A 23755-nucleotide genomic window follows, 5' to 3' on the forward strand; every position below is an offset into this window, starting at 1 on the left:
AATAAGAGTTATAGCCTATAAACTATAGGAGATACAGCATATTCAACCTCTGGCACATGGAAGGTATATAGTAAGTGGAAGTGATTAATATTATTATTACTATTATGCAATTAGCTCAGACTGTAATATGTGATATTTATTTGCCTCAAATGACTGTGAATTTGAAATTCTTTTATTTTTCAATTATAGTCAACATTCAATGTTATATTCATTTCAGGTGTACAGCATAGGGTTATACATTTACATAACTTACGAAGTGACCCTCCAGTAAGTCTAGTACACATTTGACACCATACACAGTTATTACAATATTACTGACCATATTCCCTGTGCTGTACTTTATGTCCCTGTGACTGTTTTGTAACTGCCAGTTTGTATTTCTTAATTCCTTCACCTTTTCACCCAGTCCTCCAACCCCCTCCCCTCTGGCAACCATCAGCAAGTTCTCTGTATTTATGAGTCTGAATCTGTTTTGTTTGTTCATTTATTTTGTTCTTTAGATTGCACATATATGTGAAATCATATGGTATGCCTTTCTCTCTCTGACTTATTTCACTTAGCATAATACTCTCTAGATCCAACCACGCTGTCACAAATGTTATGGTTTCATTCTCTTTTATGGCTGAGTAATATTCCATTGTATATATGGACCACATCTTCTTAAGTCAATTGTCTACTGATAAACACCTAGGCTGCTTCCATATCTTGGCTATTGTACATAATGCTGCAGTGAACAGAGGAATGCAGATATCTTTTCAAACTAGTGTTTTGAATTTCTTTGGATAAATACCCAGAAGTGGGATTGCTGGCTCATATCATAATTCTATTTTTAAATTAAAAAATTAAAAAAAAATTTTACCGATTTTTTTTAGAAAGAGAAGAAGGGAAAGGGAGAGAAACGTGGATGTGAGCGAGAAACTTGGATAGGCCACCTCCTGCATGCCCCCTACTGGAGATTCAGCCTGCAACCCAGGCGTGTGCCGTGACCAGGAACTGAACTGGTGACCTTTTGGTGCATGGGACAATGCTCAACCAACTGAGCGACACCGGCCGGGGCTATTTTTAATTTTTTAAGATGCTTTAAGACTTTAATGTCCTTCACATATTCAACATAAAATACTGACATTGGGTACACAATAGGGGGAAAGACTCTTCAGCAAGCATCTTCCAGAACTCACAGCATCACTCTGGTCACAGACTTCTCTTCTACCCAATGAATGAATCGAGGAACTTCTAGATCTTATAAAGCAACACATGGTCACCGTTAACCAGCTATCGAACCCAGGAGCCCCCACTGCTGTCATTTTAGAAAGGATCAAGATTCAGCTCCTAGAGGACTCCATCCACCCCTTTGCTGTGTGTTTGTGTGTCCCAGAAACATTAACTGCACTTTGCATAGTTAAGTCCACAGGCAAGTTTGAATACTGAGACCTAGCTGAAAAAAGTAGCAGCAAAGCCAACAGAAGCTGGAATCATTAGAAAAGCTAAAGGAATATATTTTTTTAAATGCTTACAGTTTAAGTCAAAATTAAGGTGTCTGTTAAATCCCACCAGCTTTGCAGAGCTGTGGCGTTTTGCTGTTCTTTGAAAAAAAGAGAGGGAAGAATGTATAAGTATATCCCCTTGAGAAAAATACCATGTTTAAGTTTTTGAAGCCATTGTTAAGTTACTTTAAATTTTGGACATCGCTCAAGGTTAAAGTATATATATTGGTTAGGATGTGTTCACAGCTGACTCATCTCCAAAGTCTCTTCACAAAGCTCTTGAGCATCCTCGATGGTGACAGCATTATACAGAGAGGCCTGGGTACCTCCCCAGGCTTACTGCCCTTTCAAGGAGACCATTTTGAGCCCAAGAACAGTTTAAGTCAAAATTAACAAACAAACAAACAAACAAAAAAAGCTTTATCAAGAAATCTTTTCTCTAAAGCATAACCTCCTTTGGCATTGTCCATGTGAAATGGAATATTCATTTTGCTTCTATGCTGGGGCTCCACTGGACATACCTAGAAACCTTGTGAATGATCAGTGATACCATAAATCATTTGCGATTTGATGGAGCTAAGCTTCTCCATGGCTCTGCACCGCCTTTGTTCTTACTCCACTTCAGGACCAAGCCCAGGATGCAGACACTGAAGCAGGGAGGCGTGTTGTATAGGGAGTCACTTCCAGCCTGCACTCTGTACTCCAGGCCCAAGGGCACTCTCTGAGGCACTCTCTTGAACCCCAGCAAGTCATCATGGATGATCACCACCAGGACCCCTGCAGGGCCAATGCTCTGTGCACCAGCAAAAATTACACCAAACTAGGAAACATCCACTGGCTTGGAATAGGAAGTCTGAAGACATGTCGCTCACCAGCACTGCTCCCTTGATGTCAGGGATTGAGTCAAAGTCCATGTGGTGCGTGGTCTTGGGTGCAGTAATACACATAGGAGGCATCCGGGCTGGATGTCCACGTGCTACGGTCTAGAATTTCTGTATAACTCCCAAGTTTAGGGTGGATGATACTCGCAGTCCCAAATTCCTTGGCTTCTTCTCAGGCTTTAGCTGACCACAGAGCACACCTTCCTGCTTTCAGGACAATCAGGTTTAGGGGACAGCACTGAACTGGCCAGTCCCACCTCCTTGCATAAAAATCTTGTAATTGTCTGGCCCACTAAATTCCCACCCAAAGCTGAAGTTGACCACCTACCTCGGGCATCCATGGTGCTGCAGCTCCGCTGCTAGTCAGTGGGAGAGAAATGTTTAATTTTGTGAGGACCCTCTATACTGTTTTCCACAGTGGCTGCTCCAATCTGCATTCCCATCAACAGTGCAGAAGGGTTCCCTTTTCTCCACGTCTTCACAAACACTTGTTGTTTCCTTATGGATGATGCCATTCTGACAGGTGTGAGGTGGCATCTCATTGTGGTTTAAATTTGCATTTCTCTGATGACTGTGTATTTAAGATAAGAAAGGCTCCTAATAAAATCCATGTAGGCTAACAGAATTTTAGGACTACAGAAGTCTAAATTGTGTCCTCTAGTTCAGTTTTTTGACAGACTTAATTAAGTCACAATCAGTATTTTAAAAAATAGAAAAGAGTAAAAAGCATTAGAGGGCATTCACATGTAGTAAGGGTGAGTATTTTTGGACACGTGTTTCAGTTATGCAGTGCACTTGTGTGCATGTGTGTGCGCATGTGTATGCATGTACTGGGCAGCAAAATACAATGTGTATCTTCTTATGAATTTCAGTCTAGAAGTTTGCGAAATGTGGATCTAATCCAATTCTCTAATTTTACATAATTGGGACACAAGCTCAGAGAGGTTACTTTGCTAAGTCAAGATCAGCTAGCAAGTGTTAGTAGAGTTGGAGCTAGAACCCCGGTCTTCTGGGAGGCCCCAAGATGATTCTCTATGTTGCAAACTCAGAAAAATACAGGTAGCTTTCTACACACAGGTTTCTTCTCTGCCCAGAGGACTAGGGAAAGGTACTGTGAAGAGATTAAGGGCTCAGGTCTGGAATGAGACTACTTGGGTTTAAGTCCTTGCTCCCTAGGCTAGGACTTTCCACAAATCACCAAACGTGTCTATGATTTCATGATCACATCTGCAAAATAGTGTTGATAATGGTACCCACTTCTCAGAGCTGCTGTGAGGAGTAGATGAGAGTACAGGCTTAGGTATATTGTGGGTGCTCAAAAATGGTAGGTGACCTCCAAGGTGTCTGTCTGTCAGTTAAAAGTCTCTGATGAGATGCACTGACCAGCTCTTTCCTGTCACTGATAGGCAAACACAAGGAGAGTGACCTCCTAATCGAGATAGGCAGATGGACAGGGGCATGTTTTTACTTCGGAGAAACAAAAAGAAATACAGGGAAAGAAAGCAAAGTGTGCTCAAAGCTCTCAGTGGAATTTTTAATTCTTCCATGTTGAAGGCGGGAAAACCAAAAAAAAATTGCTGCAGCAGCCAGCCAGGTCTTGTGAAAAGCTCATGAACACTTTCTCACCTTCTCACTTTCCTTTTGGGCCATCGCAGAGAAAAGGTCTTACAGATTTGGCCAGAGGACCCTGAATCAGGGTTGTTATGGGCTGAATTGTGACCTCCCCCAATTCCTATGTTGAAGTCCTAATCCCTGGCACCTCAGTGTGGGAATGTATTTGGAGGTAGGGCCTTTAAAGAGGTAATTAAGTTAAAGTTAGGTCATTAGGGTGGATGCTAAGCCACTATGATTGTCCTTATATGAAAAGATTAGGATGTAGTCGTGCACTGTGGGTAGACACCAGGAGAAGACAGCTAATTATAAGCCAAGGAGAGAGGCTTCAAGAGAAACAAGCTTGCTGACACCTTGATCTCAAACTTTCAGTCTCCAGAATTGGGAGAAAACAAATTTCTGTTGTTTAAGAACCCCCCCGCCCCATTCCTCCCCTAGCGTGTGGTACTTTGTTCTGGCAGCCTGAGCAAACCGATGTCAGGTGAAATGCCAGTCCAGGAAAAGCAAACAAACACCCCAAACCCTCAACAACAATAAAACAAACAAAACCCTCCAAACATCCCCCGCCCCAAACACAACTATTCTGTGCTTGTTTGTTAATGGCTGCAAAAGTCAGGTTTAATTCCTCTCCCTGAATCTTGCTCTTTAGTAGGCAAACATTTCCCTCTTCAGAGGATTCTTTTTAGTTCAAATTCAACACTGGGTTGAAGGTGTGTTATCAGCTTTCCCAGAAGGCAGCTGATTTTTTTAAAATGTATTTTTATTGATTTCAGAGGAAGGAAGGGAGAGGGAGAAAGAGAGATAGAAACATCAATGTTGAGAGAGTCATTGATCGGCTGCCTCCTGCACGCCCCCGACTGGGAATGGAGCCCACAACCCGGGCATGTGCCCTGACCAGGAATCGAACTGCGATCTCCTGGATCCTAGGTGGATGCTCAACTGCTGAGCTACACTGGCCAGGCTGATTTTTAATTATGGCAAAACTGCTAAAAGGCATCTTAATTTTCTCCAACAATTTGCTAGGACATAGTATTCTTGATGCAATGACATTTTTGAGAAAGGCCAGAATATCTAAATTGTTGATGAAACCTGGCCTACTGCCACAAAGGGAAGAAGCAGCAGAAACTGTATTTACAATGTTAGATAGATTTATTAAGGCCATATTTGTTTATCTCTAAGTCCTCAAGAACATACTCTAAAGTCTGAGGAGACAGAGTATTCTGGAAGATATTTTATATTGGTTATCTGATGAAAGCATTATAAAGATTGAGAAACTTTCCTTCTGCCTTAGTTTGGTAATTTCATGAAGAATTGTCTTCATTAAAGAAAAAAGGCAATGCCCAGAGAACTAAGTTCAACAGCTATTTGCACAACCTTAATAAACAGCACAGCTTTTATTTTGTGCCAATAGATTTCTCCTGGACTTTAAAGTGGGTTTACACTCTCCAGCTCATCCTGAACTTTCACAGCTGGAATCAAAAACACAGAGAGAACATTAGAGTTATGGTGTGATCTCCATCAAAGCTGATTGTGTGGGATGTCACATGGAAAGCAAATGGGGAGGTTATTATTTAGAGGTACTTCCATCTGTTCTAAGTATTAAGCATGTATTAGGCGTACTCCATAAACACAGGTTGAATTGTACTGATGTCAATTAACACTGCAAGAGGGCTTTCCACTGATAGAAGGAGATACATTTAAGAGGCACCCTGGGTTTTTTCAATGAAACGCAATGGCAGAGGCTCCTCAGACACATCTAAAAGCTAGTGTGCTTTGGAATGATTTCAGATCTGTCCATTTTGCATAGGTCTCACTCAGATTATATTTTTTAATTTATCACTCATGTTTCTTTTATTCTGGGAGACATTTCCCTGAAAGAAAAGAATTTTTCAAGGCTCATGTGAAGATTAGCTGAAAAATCTCCCCTTTCCTTCCCCAGGTTTCAGTGGCTTTAAGAAGAGATGATAAATGGCCCAAATGAAGGAGATACACGCCCAAACTGTGAGTTTCAGCAGATGTTTCCAAGGGCTCTTTTAGCTTGATGGGACTGTGCTTTGGAGAGTATTTCAGGACTTTATGACTTTAGTTTCTGCTTTAAAGTTGAAGAATTGAGACCCATTATCAGCTTCATCTCAGTTTAGCTCCAGAAATAATTGTTTTGCAGAAAGAAAATTGAAGAGCTTTATCAGCAAGCTTTGTAGAAACGTTACCCAAAAAGGAAAACTAAATTCCCACTCATGCTGTTTTGTAAGGAATGGAACAAACCCTGGGAGTCTGACCTCAAGGATTTGTCATTAAATTAAGTGAAATAAGTCTGTTATTTCTGGAATCCAGGGTTCTTATGTGGTTCTACATCAGGTAGAAAATAGATCAATCTATTGTTATTTCTTTTTAAATACTTTCTTTTTCTGTTTATAAAATTAATACCATTTGCTCTTTATAAAACACTGGAAAATAGATTGGAAAACATAAGTAAACAATGAACATCCTTAATTCCACTATGTTGAGAACTACTGCTAAACAATCTTTTTCTTGTAGGTATAATTATTAGAGATATCTTTGAAAATAACATAATTGACTTGAAAATAATGGTTAAGACCATAAAGAATGGCCCTAAAAGTTGAATTAAAGCAGTTCAATTAAAACAAACAAGCACAGAAGCAAATAAAAGCCCATCAATATATTCTTGGCAACTGTTATGAGAATGCTATCATTTTAGAAAGAATGTTTTAAATATAATTACTACAAAGGCATTACTAGGCAACTCAGGCAAACTTAACAGCATTAAAGTAGAAATTGGACTTTTTCATTTTTGGATCCCACCTACATTTTAAATTCTAAGAAAGCTCAGATCAAGCAGTGCTTCTTAGCCAACTGGATTACCAAATATTAATCATGATTACTTTGGCTTATGTGTTTCTGTGCAATTTTAGTAGTGATGCATGCATGTGTGCATGTGTGTACATGTGTGTGAGTTTTACCACAGGAAACATAGAGAAGTGTTCATATAAAAATTTTATTTAATTGTATTGGCTTATCCACATATTCTAAATTTTCTAATATGTACATGCGTTTCTTCTGCAATTAAGGAAAAAGTTTTGAAACATATTAATCAGTTTTGTACCTTCAATGGTAGAAAAAAAATTCACATAGGTGCGATTAAGTTTATATATCTCAAAAAGTATTAAGCCTCTTTCTTTCTTACCATCAGGGAGTAGCTTTAGGAAAACATATTCAGAAATTATCAAAATAAATTTTTCAGATGAAGAAGAATAGTTAACAATTTCTCAGGCAAAGGTTATCCAAATCAGAAAGAGTGTGTGCTCTAAAAATATATTATTTGGGTAAATTCTAAGAAATAAAGCAAATGTTTTCACCATTTCAAGTCAGGAGCAAATTATTTTTAATCAGAAATGTTAATTTGAGTTAACTTGCTTTGGTGCAACTGTAGATATTTCCTGAGGCTTGTTCCCCTTCATGTTCCTCTTATATAAATATTTTCCACTGTCCAGGAATACTTTAGACATTTCAGAATATGCCTCATGGAAATACTTTCAGAAACATTTGTACATTTAAGACAACTTGGAAATTTAAAACATTTGCAAACTGTCACAGAAGTCAATCTAAATAAACAAAACCTACTGAGCACCACAAAAATACACGATACTATGGTAGTTGCCATTATATTGCATCATGAAAAATTCCTTGGAAAGTATTTTTATATGTTCATAAGGCTTTACATTCCACATATATTTTTTTCCTTCGGGTTGCTAAACACTTAAAAATACACTCAAGAATTCCAAAGCCTTTTGCTTATATTCCTTAAAAATCGTTCTTAAAAAAAATCATTCTTGAAGGGTAAAACCAAGGAGTTACCTTGTCCTGATACCTAAGAGGGAAGCTTACAACATGCATGAACTTTTATTTACAAAACATAATTTAATATCACACTGGGGCCCAGGATCGCCACTATGATATCCCTTTACTGACATTTGCCAAAGAACAGCTGGAGATGCAGAGGTCTGGAGCCTGGGAAGCAGAACTATTTAGATAAGACCTCAGGGGTGGCACTACAGCTTGATGTCGGATTTTTCTATTTTTTTCATACAGGTAGAACAGTGTGCGCTTGCAGTTATCGAATGGGCATTTTAAATGTAAAGTCTTTTCTGCAAAAGCATTCAGCAAACCATAGGCTAAAGAGCTTCTCCAAAGATCATTTCTTACTTTTCAGATAATAATTTACATTGTTGTTATCAATATATTTTAACTTGTCAGAGTCATTCAAAGTCTTATTTAGGATTTTGGGGCCATGGACACAATGAACAAGGGACATGTCTTCATTAGTCCCCACTGTGTTTTGTCTTTTTCACTTTTCACAGGCGTGAGCCCCATCTCTCATCATTTCTAGTTTCTGTGCTGCAGTATTTGGAGGAGTGCTCACTCTAAAACTTACGATTTATTCATCAGAGCAAGATCAGAGTTCTGCTCACACAAATATGTGGCCCACAATTTTCTCTAAGCTCTAGATGTTTCACGTGTCTTGGAAGGGTAGGGTGATATAAAATGTCAAGCTCAATGGACAGCTAAATGTTCACCCAGTGACCCACAATAGTCTGTGTCCTCACAATATCACATATCCTGAATCTTGCTGCAACAGGGGTCAGAGAGCAGTAAAAAAAATTCCCACCCCAAACCCTTAACATGAACTGTTCCTTCAGGTTAAGATTTATAGTTTTCATTAAAGTTGTTCCGACAGGTAGACTCTCTCACTGGTAGAGCAAGAAGAGAGTGGCCAGTCTGAGAAAACAAATCTTCCCCATTCATGCATCGGAGCGCAGACTAACGAATGAATCTGGGGTACGTACGAAGCTCTAGGGAAACTCTCCTGCATGGCTGGGCGTGACGAAATGGGTTCTAGAAAATGCTGGGTTCATGGCAGGGGCATGGATTAGTTAGATTATTTGAGATCCAGGAAGGAAGCAGTGGGTCGATAATGGGCAATTACAAATAAAGACATACAAAATCATGGCAGAGAGAAACCAGAAGGAAAAAGTAGGCTGAAAATCAAAAGCTTAACCTGGTTATCCACAGTGGGTGGCCGAGCAGAATCTGATCTTGCACTTTGTTACTGTTTCAGCTTATTTTATAGGCCCCGCTGAGAAGATAGCAACTCTTCCCCTATCTGGGTGGGTACCATTTGGTTTGTGACAGATGAAGTTTATAATCACTTATAATTTTACTTTATGGGATTCTGAACGTTAAAGCTGAAAGGCAGTAGATCTCGCTTAAATGCACAGGGACTTCACTAATCATCAATCTCCACAGAGAAAACTGCCCAAACCATTCAAGCTCACCAGCTTTATAAAATCTAAAACAATATACTTTAATCAGAAATTAGTTCTTTGAAACAGAAAAAAAATCTGACCTGTCATTGTTTTCAACATTTGTTGAGCATTAACTGTATGTCAAACACCATGCTGACTGGTTTTCACCAGTTGTGTCTGCTTTCTCATGAAATCTCAGCTTAAACTAACAAAGACACTATCTGAAAGATCCCAGCCCAGTCAACTGCATTTACTGGGTTGCTATCTTTGCCCTGGATAGTGTCCCATGGTCTAGGGATGACCAGATCTTTCCTCAGAGATTCACTTATGCAGAACGTTGCTGAGATGACATCTACAGTTTCCATTTCAAACTCAGGGGATGCAAATGATTTCAACAACTACCCTGTGAGTCTTAAGACACCCCACACCATTATTGTACCAAGCTACTGATACTTCACCCCCATTATCTTTAATCAGAAATCTGCTTTCTCTTTTAAAGTTAGCACAATCTTTATAAGATTCCACTGTTTACTTTTCTCAGGAACAGTGCACCCCACAGTGCATCCCCACAGGGCCCCAGCCCCAGCTTGGTGGGCAGTTCAACACAAACGGTGCCTCCTGGTCCGTGGAGGGGAGGGAATTCTGCACATGGCACCCCCTTTTGGCCAGTCACCGTTCACCTCAGGATACTGAAGGAGGCACTACAGAAACCTACTTATGTTTCCCCTGATGCTTTTTGAGCTTTTTTTGCCCCTGCAATTTTTTATCTCCCCCCTCATTTTCCAGGGAACCAGTGTTCGGTGGCACAGACTTTGGGAAAGGCTGCTAGAGGGCCTGGGAGTGACTCCGAGGATTCGCAGAGCTCTGCTGGGCTGCTCGGGGCGTATTCATTTGCTCTCTCCCTCTGCAGTTATTCTTGCTCATTACCATGGAGACACTTTCAAGGGCATTCAGTGGAGGGAAAGAAGTCTCTTCTCTCTTACCTCCAACACACACACATACACACACACACGCATGCACACATGCTCGGGCTGCTTTCAGGAGCTATAATAAACTCCAGGAGGGCTGCTGGCCTAGCCCCCCCTCGGCCCCGAGATTCTCCCTTCCACTGCTGTTCTGCTGTCCTGTTTTTGGCCAGCCCTGCCCCCTGCTTTTCCTCACCACTGACAGTTACTATCTCTTCCTCTCCTTTCTCCTGATCTTGTTTTCTCTGTCTTCTCTCACACGTCTAACCTTGGGTGCGGAAAGGCAGGCCACTTAGAAACAGTGCCACCGAGTCACAGCATTCTTGTGTCCTTCTGCAGAGCAAACCGATGGCAAATGACATCTGCCTTTAGCCTGCAGATCCTTAGGGATTTTGGCTACTTGCAAGTCCAGCTGAATGCCATAGCTTTTCCTGCCTCGAGGCTTCCTTATGCCATGGGCGACATGCATTCAGAGCCTGTCAGTGCTTGCAGATTGCTGCGCCTGGCTTTTCCCACGGACCTCAAAGGGAAGGTATGGCTCACAGGGTGTGGGGAGCCAGCATAAAATGGGAGGCACATCCGGAATTACACCCTAGGAGGTATGTGCAGGAAAACCATTCTTTGGTCTTTGGCTCAGCTGTTAGATATAAAGCCTATAGCTCTTGAGTCTGTAATAAAATGGAGACTTTTGCATTCATTAGATCTCTAAAGAGAGTCACCTTATTACCTGTTAGCTAGTTTTTTTCTTCATTTATTCAACAAATATATACTGAGTGCTGTCTTCGTGACAGGGCTGGTCAGAGGTGCTGGGGCAGAGCAATAAACGGCACGGACAGTTCACAGCAGTAAACATGCGGGGACTTGTCTTCTTTCATTCAAGTGTGATGGAGAGTGTTTTCTAGAGAAACAGATTTTGGAGGCTGACAGTGAACTGGCAAGCTGGAGACCCAGGAGAGCTAATGGTGGCATTTCAGGCTAAAGGCCAGCAGGCCTGAGACCCAAGAAGAGCTGATGCTTCAGTCTGAGTCTGAAGGCAGGAAAAAGCTGATATCCTTATTGGAAGGGTCAGCCTTCTGTTCTATTCAGGACTTTAACTCATAACATGGGGCCCACTCACATTAGGAGGGCAATCTACTGTACTCAGTCCACTGACACACATGTTAATCTCATCCAAAAACATCCTCACAGTAATAGTTGACCAAATATCTGGGCCTCTGTGGCCCATTCAAGCTGATGTATAAAATTACTATCACAGGAGAAGACAAAGAGCAATAAACATAATAAATAGCTAAATTATATAGTATGTTAGGTGTAGAGGCCATAGGGGGAAAATGTAGAGTCAAGTGAAGGGGATCAGAAATATACATGATGGGTTTCAATTTAAAATGGGATCGCCATGGGAGGTCTCACGGGGAAGGTGACATTTGAATAAATACTTGGAGGCTGTATTAGCCATGTGGATACCTGGAGGAAGCAGACACAACCTTTGCAAGAGGAAAAAACCATTGCAAAGGCCCTGAGGCTGCACTGTGTCTCCAGTGTTCAAGGAATAGCAAGCAGATCAGTGGAGCTGGAAGGAGGGAGGGGCAAAGTGGTGAGGTCTGAGGTGAGAGAGGACATGGCAGGGGCACAGATCACGCAGGCTGCTGAAAGAACTTTGGCTTTTATCCTGAATGAAATAAAAATCACCATCGTTTTGAGTAAAGAAATGACACGATGTAATTTTCATTTATAAGGATCCCCCTGGCTGCTGTATTGGGAACAGATAGATGGGGGGAGAGTAAGAGCAGAAGCAGGGAGCTCATATTTGAGACTTTGCAGCAATTTGGATGAGAGATGAAAGGAGCTGAGGCCAGAGTGACTCTAGTGGAGCCTATAATGAATAGATTTTGGATTGGATGTGGGCTATCTGAGCAAAGCAGGGGTCAAGAATTACTCTTTGGTTTTGACCTGTGCAAACTAAAAGGATGGAGTTGCCATCGCCTGAGGAGGAGAAATTGCAGAAGAAAAAGGCTTCAGCAGGAAGACCAGGAGTTCAGATTTGACACAATATTTAGTCTACTCTTAACCACACTTTCCCAAGGACCACAATTCACTCACATTATCTGCAACATGGCTGTTGATGTCCTTAACTACCCCTGCCCCCAACCCCAAGCTCAGTCCCTTTCTGGTTTCCACTCTTCAGCTTGCCTTTGCTTGGGAGCATCTTCTCAATTTAGTACAGCACAGTGTGAAGTGTTCCTCACATACAAAGACGGTGCTTTTGGCCCACAGCCATCAGGGGTGAGCCCTGTGCCATGTCTGTCCTGGTGGTGGCTGGTGCTGGATTATGGGCACATTCTAAGGATTCTGATATCATAACTGGTAACTGAATATCTGGACCCTTCTGCAACTTGGTCTTTGACCTTGCTTGAATGACTAGGCCATTTTGCAGTTGAAACTTTGACTCTACCTGACCTGCTACATCCTTTGCATTGTCTTTTTTTTCACTACAAACTTGTTTTACTAGTTTATTTTGCAGACTCCAAGAGAAACTGGGGCACTGGCCCCTGACTTGTCTCCCCTCACTGCCTTTGATGAACATGTCTAATGGCTCCATCTGTTGGCGATCATATCCCAGGACTCTCCCCGCTGACCAGGAGTCGGTTGAAACTACCCCTTGTTCTTATTCATGACCCACCTGCTGACCACTGAGTCAGCAGACCCCTGAAATTCCAGTTGCCCCCATCAATCAGAAAACAAATGATGTAAGTTTATGGTCTTGTTTCCCTAGCAACCCACCCTTTCGGTCAGCAACTCCTCATGGCTCTGACCTTTAAAACCCTTGCCCTCTTCTTCCCACCTTAAAGCTTGTCTTCGCTTTATGCCGAAGGCTACCTTCTCTGATGGGCAAATCGTATCAGAATAAAACTCTTTTATCCCTCAGAAGAGTCCTGTGGACCTTTTGCTTACAATTCTGCAGTTGGTGGTAAAATTATTTTTGTTAATTTCCCAGGCCAACTACTCATTATATCCTGAAACTAGCTTGCTCAGAGATCAAACTTTTGGACTTGGCTTCCTCGGTACCACAGTTGAACTAATTATAGTAACTGATAGAGACACACTGTTTAAGGTGGCTGACTTGGGGTAGGCCCGATCATGTTATATGAGTATATGTTGGCTATCCAGCCGGCGTTTTTATACTGAATACAGTGCTTGTCACATAAAGGTGAATGAATGAATAAACAAATGTGAAATGACAAAAATGAACTTTCTGAGAAGTCAGATATGATCTGGGTAGCAGCAATAAACTTATCTATCTGAAGATGGCAACAGTTTATCCTGTTTTGATATGTGTATTTTTTTTATTCATAAGTGAACAAAATTATCAGATATTTTCTTTTACATTCTTTTTCTTCTGTTTTCCTTCATAAGCTTTTTTTCCTGCTTGGTGTTCACTTATCCTGACCTCATCATGCTTTCTTGTTCCTATTACCTGTTAAAATATTTATCGAACACCTATTATGTGCTGGGTATAATCCTAGGTGTTTGGAAGATATTAGTGAGAAAGAAAGACCTCCCCTCTGGGGTTTACAAGCGATGAACAGAGAGTAAACAATGGACATAATAAATACATCACACTATGAAAACAAGGAGCTGAGCAGTATAAAGGAATCGGGAGTACTGGGGAGTTTTTGTTTAATGTAAAAAGGTTTAAGTGAGAATATTTGGCTGACTGAAATATCTCACTGAATAGTTGGTTAACTCTGTTTGGTCCAGCCAGTCTGACACATACTAGCAACTGATGCGAATGGAATATGGTGCATCGATGAGGAAAAACAGGAAGTAGAAGGAGATAAAAGTTGCCTTCCCCCTCAAGTGGCTAAACCTGAACTCAGACACTCATGGGCTTAGAGTTCACTGTCAATTCCAGACCCTCTTGACCTTGGCACAGTACAGGATAATATGCCTGCTGCTGAAGAGCATTACAGAATAAAACCCGCCAGCTGCAGTTCCAAGCACCTTGGTGTTATACCAATCTTGTTTTTATTTTTTATTTTAGGTACCTTTTGTCAGCTCTGGGTTCTTCTGACTTTCAGCCCATAGAGTTACTTTATTAAATAGAGTCAGGTTCTTTTTTCTTTTCTTTTTGGTGACCCTAAATACAAAATTAAAATATGAATACATGTACCCTATCACTGGCCAGCATCATAAGAAGTTGGTAAATTTACAGAGGAAAAGTATACCATCATTTCCCACAGTTGGTTCTAGAAGATTTCTCTAAATTTCTAAGATGTTTCTTTCCAGCACTGCACATTAGGGCTATAAAGTACAAAATACAATTGCTGCAAAGGAAAAGCCTTCCTTCTGGCACATTAAGTGTATTTTCCAGAATGAACCCAGGGCGGCTGAGTTGGGCAGCCAATAGGATTTGGTCCTCACCAGCAGGCCATACTAGGAAACCCACAAAAGTCTGTACCAGTCCATAAATTATTGATTGCCTGCTATAAACTAGGCACTATCCTTTGTAGTCTATATCTTATTGTAAACATAGCAAAACCTTGGAAAGATGGGCATTACTATTCCTACTTTATGAATGAGGAAACCAGGGCGAGAACTACTTAGTCACTTGCTCAAGATCATCTGGCTAGAAGTGGAATTTGAACCCAGGTATGTCTGATTCCCAAAGCTTATACTCTTAGTCTTACCAAAAAAAGAACTGGCTTTGTAGTAGGCCACATCTGGGTTTAACTCTCACCTTTCACACTTGGGTCATCTCTTCTTGAGAATCCTGGGCAATTTACTTATGTGCTCTGGGTACATACTAGATAAGCTGGAGCACAGACGGGTGCCCTGACGACCTCTGGAGCACTGAGGGACAGTCCCTGGGAGAGGCTGCTCAACTTCTGTGCCAGGCATCACTCCATCGTCTCCGATGTGCTGGCATCATGGACTCTGAGAACTTAGTGCTGTGGCCTGTTGGAAGCAGTACTGAATAGTAGTTATTGAGACGCTGATTTTCTTGAAAGGCAATTTTTTTTGTAGCCATCAGTTCTAAATACTGGGGAATGGATGTCAGTTTCTAGACTTTCTGGTGCAAGGGGTTCCTTGTGTTTGGGCCACAGGCAAATGACATGTGTCAGCCTCTGGTGGTAGAATGTCCTGTTTGCTACATTTTCCCTCGGACAGACAGGACAGCACAGTGGAGTTTCCATGCACCATGGGCACCAGAATCAGTCCTGGGCTTGAGTCTTGACTCTGCCCTTGTTAGCGGGGAGCATAACCTCCACCTCATGGAACAGGCAGAATCAGCGGGTGCTGCATATTCATTAGTCCCTTCCTCCTTACACTTCTGCGGGGGGAATAATTTGAGGTCACTGTGCTAACTTAGAGTATGAACTTCAATGACTAATGCAAATTACTATTTATTGAGATGCTACGGTGTGACTGATACTATAGTTTCCACCTCAATAGCTACTTATTCTCATAATGACTTTGAAATTAAGTATTATTACCCCCATTTTTCAACGGCGGAAACAGATTTAGGCAGACTTAATATTTTATCTCTGAAATTAATGTTGGTTTGTAATATGAATGGTTTCTTAAAAAATAGAGAATAGAAGTCATTGCACAATTGCTATTAATTAACCATGACTACATTCCTGCACTGTGCTGTTCACAGATGACAGAGAAGGTCATGTGAACACATGGTGACAGCGGCGTGTGACTGAGCCTCAGGAGGGTGAGCCTGGGGTGGGTGGGTCTGAGGTGGGTGGGGTCAGGTGGGACAACCCAGAGGGGCCGTGTTGGCTCACTGTTTAAGGATGAGAAGAGATGTGAGGGGAAAAGGCATTCTAGGCTCGGGGAACAGCAGACAAAAAGTACAAAAAAGAAAAGAAAAAGCACAGCAACATAAAAAATCACAGCATGGCAGAAATGACACATTTTCCTGGGTGCCATGGAATATGAATCCCGTGGGGGGTTTTCTGGGCAATGAGGCTGCCAAGCCAACCAGGGAGTAAGGAGCCCTGGGGGCATCTTCAGCAGAGCAGTGGCTGAGCGGGAACCCTAAAATAACCAATCTGGAGGGGGGAGAGGTGAGCACGGAGCAGCGAGGCAGCCCCGAGGCAGAGGCAGGAGGCCTGCAGGGGTGTTTATATGCTACTGGTACGTGGCAAGGGCTACGGGGAGAAGGGGATGGATCTGAGAGGAATGTGGCCTGGGATGGATTCTGCTTCTTTTATGCTGTATCTTGCTCATGTGGCACATAGTAGGCACTCAACAATTGAGTGCTGAGTTGAATGAGTTGAGTATGAAAAGTGATGGCAGAGGAAGACACAGAGGGTGATTCCAAGGCTCCTCATTTGGAAGATGTTATTTAAAACTGAATTTCTGTTAATGAAATTTGGGAAAACCTCCAGATCCCATGCACAAAACTGAGATTTCGCACACCATCCGCAGCAGCCCCCCTGGAAGCCAGAGGTGACCATAAGGCTATGCTGCACAAAGACTTCCAGATATCCTGACACTGTCACAGGAAACGAGGTGAGAATTAGAGCCATCTTATCTGAACCTTAAGGGAAACAGTGACTGCAGTTGGCCTTTGGGTTATGGTCTCAGGGTTGATGTTTATATGGGTGCAAATTCACCAAACCCATCGATCCCAGGGCTAGCCACAGACCTGAGTCCCAGAACCAGCTCACTCGCTGTCTTGGGCTGGAGTGGTATTGGTGACCGAGCCTGGCTGGGGAAGGATGGGTGGCCTGGTAACCAGAGGCTTGTGCCCTGGGCTGGAAAGTACCCTGCTGATCCCTGCAGGCCTCAGGCAGGTTCTGTAATTGAACATCTGCGAGCTTTGATCTCTCCATCTGTAGATGGAGTATAACATTACTACCCACGAGCTCGAGCGTGACACTGTGAACATTAACAGGCGATAAAAGACTTTGAATTAAAAGGTCTCTCATAAATATTCGCACAAAATGCCATCAGTATTTATGCGATTCACATTAGGATTGGGGAAAAATATAATTTCTATTTGCTGTTCTGTTTATCTCAAATTCTCTCCCTACTGAACTCAGCAAAGTCACAAAACAAATACTGTCCCTTCTATACTAGCACTCTCACTGTGAGCGGACAAACTGGACAACAGCATTTACGTTTTGTATTCATTTACAAGAACCTTCACACTAGAAAATGATAAAGAATGATTTTCAAAGGCAGTGAAAGAAAACCATCGCTGGTTAAGAACAGTTTGTGTCCAGAGAAGCAATGAGATGTGGATCCCGATATAATGAGCAACCCACCCTTCATCTGTAACGGGGACAACTCCAGGTGTCCACAGGCAGCCGCTGAATGTTCTCGAAACCAGGCTGCCTGCTGGATTTGCTTACTCCACGGGGCTGCCACAGTCAGATTTCCTGGTCAGGCACAGCGGTGTTCCTGGCACCGGACCCTGTTCCACATAAGCTACCCCACACTCGACTGGCACAGCACACACCTCAGCCCATGTGTCCCACTTGGCTTTTCCATTTGTAAAACACCCAGAAAACATGTTAGATTGAGATGGAAAGCAAGGTGTTTACAGATTGGTAAGGAAATATGATATTTATCCTGTCAGCTGGAATGAACCTGACAGATGTATTTTTGGTTAAAATTAAAATTGTGAGACCTATCACGTTACCCCCAGCGAGGCCACCAGATGTACAGCGTGTCTGACAGAGAGGCACCCGCTGGTCATTCGAGCCCGGCTGTGGGTTCCAGCAATTCATTCCCAGAGCTTGCCTGAGAGGGGGCCCCCACCCAGGTGTTGAATACACAGAAGTAGGCCTGTGAGAGCAGTGTAGAAATGATTCTTTTCTACCTTTCCCTGCCCACAAACATCTGCGCTGTCCGGGAAGAGCTATGGAAAGAGAGTGAATGGAGTCAAGCATCTTTGATTCTGGTCTGCCAAAATGCTTTTCATCTCAGACTAGCAGCCTAGACATATCTTCTAGGACATACTAATGGAAATGGATCAGTTCTTCCCACTCAAGTCATTGGGGTCCCTCTTCCCACTGGAATTACCCAATTCTAAATAGTGACCTGTGTGGAGGAGAGACACGGGAGTGAGCCTAGAGTCTAGGGCAAGCTCCTCTGGTTTTTATCAAGGTCCTCCTGCACATAGTTTATGTGTATGGCCCACATTTTTTTATCACTGAACAAGGAGTTGGTGGTTCCTGATGTGAAAAAAGTACTGCTGGAAACAGCAGAGAAAGATCTCTGAACTGCCTTTAAGGCCAGCCTTCCTAAGGGCTTGTGGCCCGCTGGTGGGAGGTGGGCATGGGACAATGCTTTATCAAGGGGTCCTGGGCTCTACACAGGCTTGAGTGTCCATCCTTTCATGCCTTCTCTTTGTGGACTGGCATTTGGGTCTTTCACAGGGGCCTAAGCACAACCCTGTCTCACTGTAATAATGAACCCAGTCAAACTGTATGCACTGTCGTCACCTATCTGCACCCGGTGGAGCTCGTCTACTGCTGACTGTATCTCCCTGGAGTGTGGCCACCTGCACACATTTACATGTATCCCCTGTGTACACATGATGTCTTAGGAAGTCACACAGATTGTTGTAGAATTGGTCATAATAATTAGAAAGAACACAATAGAGGAAGAAAAATAATTTAAGCAAAGAGCTGCATGTTATGGACCCTGGACTCCTGAGAAAGAATTTGAGGGATGGTAAAATGCCCCCTTCCCCTATAAAGTGATCTGAAATAGAGAAACAACAAGATACGATGTGCTTCATGAATCACAAATATGTCAAACAAATAAAATTCAATAATTAACAGCCTGAGTCCTCTGTAGCAGTTTTGCAGTTTAAAGGGAAATGAACAAAGCCCATAGACCTGAGGTTCTCTACTTGAATGCGGAGTGATATGAAGCTCAGCAAAACTTGTGAATATTATAAAGGAATAAAAACACAAAGAGGAGAATGGGATCAGCACAGATGGTGAGTGTTACCATGACCTGCTAGAACTGGCCCACACTTTGGCTGCATCACACACATAAAAATATTGGACCAGTACCTGACGAACTACTGTTAATCACTGAATTATGTCTCCCCCAATTCACATGTGGAAGCCCTAACCCAAGCATCTCAGAATGTGACCTTATCTGAAAACGGGTATTGTCGATGTAATTAGTTAAGATGAGGGGAAATTTGAACCCAGAGACATGCTCACCCAGAGAATGCCATGAGAACAAGAAGACAGAGGCCAGGGTGATGTGTGGACAAGCCAATGAACACTAGATTGCCAGCAAACCACCCGGCCCTGGGAGAGAGGCCAGGAACGGACCCTTCCTTGGCGCCTACAGGAGCACTATCCCGCCCACACTTTGACTTTGGCTTTCTAGCCTCCAGGACTGTGAGACAATACAATTTTGTTGTTTATGCCACTCAGTTTGTGGTACGTTGTTACGACAGCCCTAGCAAAGTAACACACCCAGGAAACAGAACGAAGAATCTCAAGCTTTGAAAAGCAGGAGAAAAGGGTTGTGATGAGCACAAAGTTAGGAACAGAGATAACAGAGAATCTGCTGAATGGAAACAGAAACTTGGCACAGACGTCATGAGAATTCAGACAAATCTACTCAGTGGTGGGTGACTTCTATGTTCACATTTCCCTTCACATTTGTGTCTATCACTTTTCTAAAAAAAATGTAAGGACGAAGGCCAAGCTTTGAAGCTATCACAAATAAGGGAAGTCAGTATTTAATGATGCAAGAATAATAGTGTAATTACAAATCCTCCTTAGACTTTGGAGGAGAACAGTGCTGTGTGGACAAACTATGACAAAGCCAAGAAAAAGTACTTGACCAGGGTCACCTTGCTCTTTGAACAAGGCAGCGGGAAATATTTTAAGGCTTAGAGGATTTAAAACAATTGGCCAACTGAAAATACAGTGGATCACAAAGATTCATAGCTATTATGATGTTGTAGGAGATAAGTAAGGCTAGACAGAGATTTAAAGACCTCATTGAGAAACAAATGAATTAGAGAATTGAGCAAGGATTAATTAATAATCTTTTCATTAGTAATAAAAGGAGTTGGTATATTAGCAAATAAATTCCTGGAACTATCAGGTATTAGCAGAAACTCAAAAGGATCTCATATAATAACTACAAAAATAAGCAGTAGTAGGGGAAACAAAAGACTTCTGTTTCCAAAAGGGAATCAAAGTTTATTTAGTTAATGATAGAAATAAATAGAAGCGATTAAAATGGATTTTCTGAAATATAGTAATGTTAAAATTTTAACAAATGACCACTTAAGGTTATTTTTTACCTAGCTCAAAAAGAAATAAAGAGTTAAAAATCCACCACAGAAAACAGAGAAATGAAAAGACTTGGGCCGAAGGACATATAAAATGTATCAAAAAGTAAATGTAAACAGCCAAAACTTGCTTATTAACTGACTGGATTAAAATACAAAATTCAACAATCTGTTGTTTAAAAGAAAAATGTATTTAGCACCAAGTCATTCTGATAGCTGGGGTGGGGGAGAAAGGTCTGAGATTTAACCTTCTTAAGAACAAGAGCAGAAATACTCTGGGCTCTTCCATTTGTTAGATGCGATTTCACACATTTGAATCCTGCTTATCTTGCAAGACTGGGTTCAAGAGGCCCCTTCTCTGTGACTTCTCTAACGTCCCCTGAGCAATGTTCAAGGCTGCTCAGCCTTTATTGCACCACATTTGGATTTATCTATTGAGCTCCTGGAGAAAGCAGCTCTTGGTGTTTCCAAGCATAGACAATTAAAGTATGGAATATTATATACCAGTTAAAATGAAAAATATATGGATTAGGAAGAGAGGGCTGACCATTACCAGCCCATCAATCCTTCACATGAGCAAAGGAACACGGGCATAAACATGTACATATTCAGAGAGCTCTGGTTGTCCAGTGTGACTGGGATGTTGGACTCGCTGTGGGGCAGGGGCCGGGGAGAGGGCTCAGATGCTGAAACAAGACGTTGCGAAGGGCCTTGAATGTCATCCTATGGAGTCTGAGGAACTGACTGCATAGGCACTGGAAACAATGGGGCAGGATTAGCTTCGTTTTCTGTTTGTTCACTTTTTTGGTAATGGCACCTCGGATGAGGGAATGGGGAGCGGCCTGGAGGAGAGGGAGCTTTGAGGCAGAGGGGCCATAGCTATAGGGTTTGTCTGTGAGTGATGGGATTTTTTTCTTCTTTTATGTCTTTAATTTTAGAGTTTTGAAAAAGCAAGCTTGTAATATCTTTATATTAAAACACTTAAAAAGCAGGCCATCTGGTTCTCCTCTCCCTTCCTCTCTCTGTCTCTTTCTCTCCTTTCCCTCCCTCCCACCTTCTCCTCTCCCTTCCTTCCCCCTCTCTCCTCTCTCCTTCCTTCCTTCTTCCCTCGCTCCCCTCCTCACCCTTTCCTCCCGTCTGCATTAGGGCAATGGGAATGCAGCACAGGCCCCGTAGGTTCTTGTGGTCCTGGTGTTGTGAGGGCTCAGGGTCCGGTTAGATGGGAGGGGTGGGGGAAAGGAGGGGTTAAGAGGACTTGGGAATTTCTAGTTCAAGTGACAGGGTGCTTGGGGCTCCACCAATTGAGAGAAAGAACCAGGAGGTAGAACACTGTTTGGGTGAAGTGTGTGTGTGGCTTTGGGCAAAGTGCATTTGAGGCTCACGTATGGCACCCAGACCTGGGTTAAAAGTAAGAGCCTGGAGTCTGGGGATGCACAGTTGGCACCATGAGCACGGGGGAGACTGACACCACCATGGAATGCGATGACATCGACCAGGGAGAGCCTAGGTTTGAGAAAGTCCTCTTCTGACGATATAAGAATGAAACTTAAAGAAATGTGTATACTTCAGTGGCAAAGAAAAGAAGTCAGAGAAAGAAGTGAAGTGAAAAAGACAACTCAGAAAGAAGAGGGTTTCGTTTGCAAGAGAAAAAAAAACTTTGAGGAGGGTGATGGTCAGTGATGAAGATTCTTCAAGGAGCTTGAATGGAATGAAGACAATGAGAAAGATACCAGGGTACCAGGAAAGTTTTCTTTTTGTAAAATGATAAGGAGAGGAGACAGATGACAGGAGACTGAAAAGTGACAGAGAAGTGAGGACACAAAATCAGGTAGGACAGTGTTCCTAAAACGTTTGGAAGTGAAGGGAAGGACAGAGATGACTTAGGTGGTCAAGGAATTTATTTTTTTAATGTGAGGGAAACCTGACTTGGTTTGTAGACTAAACAGAAGGAGCCAGTAGAAAGAGAAAGAAAGGAATGGTTGATTAGATAAAGCTCCAAAGAAATTAGAAGGGCAGTCACACAAATGGAGATACTTATAATGTTATCAGATTAAAAAAAGAATTCTGAATAAAAAGCAATGAGGATTGTAACAGACACAACCCATCTAAAATAGTAAATGTTTATGTCTTGAGCAACATAAAAATTCATGTAAGAACAGTGAGGAAAATGCAAGAAGAAATAAATTTAGCAATTGCATAACAAACTCTACTCAGGACCTGCCTGAACAAGGAATAGAGACAAAAATGGAAAACTGCAATAATTAAGAAAAACTAACAGATACATGAAACTGACAGAAATAAAAAATATTTTTTCCACTGAAAACAGATCTCTCCCCCAAACTTATCACATAAGGGAGTCAAAGTCACATGGAATGAACATGCGCCTTTATTTGCTCACAACAGGCTTGAGGCCGGGGGATAACTGTGCCATGGCCCTTCACGGTGACCGTGTGGAGTACGGATCTCCCTTTGCTGGGCGACACGCATCCTGTCAGTATGGAGAAGATGCTCCTCTTCCAGACTCCCCGAGGTCCTTACTGTAAAAAGCAATCGGGGTTGGCTTTCCTTGTACTATTTGTTTCCACAAATGCAAAGACAAGTGGAGGTTCCCAGAGACTCATTTGACAAGTGCTCTTGGGAGAAGGTCTTAATCATCCCGAATATCTGGGGTCCAGTAGGTGTTCGAGAGTTTGCTCATTCTGTTTCTGTGGGGCGCCGACCCCGGGCACTGGACACGGCTGGGAAGTACTGAGTCATCACATGCTATTAGATGAGCCCCTCCCTGGTACTTACCGGTAGTGATTTAAGTGCTTACTCACCACACAAGTCAACAGTCAAATTGATGTGGTGCCAGGGACAACGTAAGAGCATGAGGAGTCCATGAATGTAGGGAAAACAACTAAGTTTAGGGTAACCTGACAGAAAAGAAAGATCGTGAAACCGAGCCCAAGACACTCCAGTGTTGTGATGACGTGGTAACAGCAAAGGCAGTCCTGTGCGTCATGTCACAGCTCCCCTCCTTCGTTACTGCCTTCTGAGTAACTAACATCTGCACCTTACTTCTCCTGCTTTGGGGGCGACAAATGATGCACAAAGACACAAAGAAGAAAATAAGAGCAAATGAACCTAGACACCTTTTTAGCACAGAGAAATCACATGCTAAGTTCTAAGGGGCGAGCCCCGTGCTCGGCTCGGAACT

At 42.3% G+C, this 23755-nt stretch overlaps 1 protein-coding gene and 1 pseudogene across 1 annotated transcript in view; both read right to left on the reverse strand.

The window, feature by feature from the left end:
• CAP2 (cyclase associated actin cytoskeleton regulatory protein 2) overlaps positions 1–23755 on the reverse strand; it is a 119459-nt gene that overhangs the window by 32568 nt on the left and 63136 nt on the right. The window lies entirely within an intron of this gene.
• Positions 1700–4015, reverse strand: LOC107531319 (phosphoserine aminotransferase pseudogene; annotated as a pseudogene).

Source organism: Miniopterus natalensis, chromosome 9, assembly GCF_054644295.1.
Source record: "Miniopterus natalensis isolate mMinNat1 chromosome 9, mMinNat1.hap1, whole genome shotgun sequence".
Lineage (NCBI taxonomy): Eukaryota > Metazoa > Chordata > Mammalia > Chiroptera > Miniopteridae > Miniopterus > Miniopterus natalensis.